The sequence below is a fragment of the Ranitomeya imitator genome, chromosome 4 (assembly GCF_032444005.1).
Source record: "Ranitomeya imitator isolate aRanImi1 chromosome 4, aRanImi1.pri, whole genome shotgun sequence".
NCBI lineage: Eukaryota > Metazoa > Chordata > Amphibia > Anura > Dendrobatidae > Ranitomeya > Ranitomeya imitator.
This window is the reverse complement of record NC_091285.1, coordinates 641,618,769-641,620,623: the sequence shown is the minus strand read 5'-3', so window position 1 is coordinate 641,620,623 and position 1,855 is coordinate 641,618,769.

Genomic DNA, 1,855 nt, shown 5'->3' with positions numbered 1-1,855 from the left:
ACCCTATTGGCATCAACAACCAGGCCACCGGCAGAGGCGTCTCATCCAATCAGAGCGCGCCTAGCGCTTCCACAACCTCTTCGGTCGACCAATGGTTGTCAAGCAGGGGCGGAGCTTATTGCTGACTGATAGTCTGAACCCAAGACGTCAGTTCTCTTGCCCTTCCTAGAATCGGCTTCAGCGAGTGTCCTGCGCATGCTCAGAGAAGACCATTGGCCACCGCAGGGTAATGAGACGGTCAGCTGTAATTTTGGACTTGTGTGTGCAAAGATAGGTGGTTTTAACATACTATTAGCACGTGGTTCACAATTATAATTAATTAATGTAACACTGTCACAGCTGTATGGAAATAACACATTTTCACTGGTAAAAAAAAAACCCTGAAAATTGTATAATACGGCGGGAAATAATACCTCACAGTTTATAAATAATACAATCATACAGTCCTGGAATAATTAATGACCCTAAACAATATAAAAGTTCCCCAAAATGTCATAAAATAATACCGCCATACTGTGCTCAGCTCCTGCATGACAAATTTGCATTTTTGAGGGGTTTTCTTTTTCCTCCCCCTCTTTCCAGACTTTTTTTTTTTTAGTTTTCCATTGACTTATCCATACAAGGGCTTGCACTTTTTTTTGCAGTTTTGAATAAGATTTACAGTATTTCACTACATAACGCACTGAAAAATGTGGAGAACAATGCCAATTGTGGTGAAATGGTCAGAAAAAATAAACGCAATTCTCACATTATTTTTTCTTTATGGCATTTATTGTGAATTAAAAAAAATGACCTGGCAACATGATTCTCCAGTACGAGATATGTATGTTTCTTTCTTTCTTTCTTTTTTTAATTATTATTTTAATTTATTTATGTATTATTATTATTTTTATCTATTTATCATTATTATTATTACTATTATTATTATCATTAGTATCTATTTATCATTATTATTATTTTAATTTATTTATCATTATTATTATTATTATTTTTATTTATTTATTTATTTTAGTGGATTAAAAAAAAATAACTTTTTAAAGAAAAATTTTGCTTTGTGCCATTATTCTCCAGGACCCATAACTTTTTATTTTTCCACTGACGGAGCTGTGAGTGGAATTGTTTGTTGAACACCGATCTGATGTTTTTATTGATACTATTTTTGGTAGATATAACTTTTTGGGGTTCCTTTTTAAATCATGTGTTGGATGAAGTATGGCCCCTGAAATTTTGGCGTTTTTTCTTTTCATTGTTTAACTTACGGTTGAAATTATTTTGATGTTTTATTTCTTTATTTTTGAATTGTGAAAAGGTTGAGGTGATTAAAACTTTTCTATGCTTTTTATTAATTATTATTATTAGTAGCAGTATTACTATTAATCTACCATGAAGCCCAGCTACAGGTTTGGCTTCCCAGGGGCATTAATGTGGTAGTGATGGATGCCATAATAACCCATTGGCTTTCCACAATGTCACCAGCGGGTGGAAGAAACAGAGGCAACATGTAAGGCCGGTTTCACACGTCAGTGGCTCCGGGACGTGTGGTGTCAGTTTCCTCACGTACCGGAGACACTGACTCACGTAGACACATTGAAATCAATGTGTCTCTGCACATGTCAGCATGTTTTCACGGACCGTGTGTCCGTGTGCAAAACACGGAGACATGTCAGTGTTCGTGGGAGCGCACGGATTACACGGACCCATTAAAGTCAATGGGTCCGTGCAAAACACGTACCGCACACGGACACTGTCCGTGTGCAGTCCGTGTGCCGTGCAGGAGACAGCGCTACAGTAAGCGCTGTCCCCCCAGCCTGGTGCTGAAGCTGCCATTCATATCTTCTCTCCAGCAGCGTTTGCT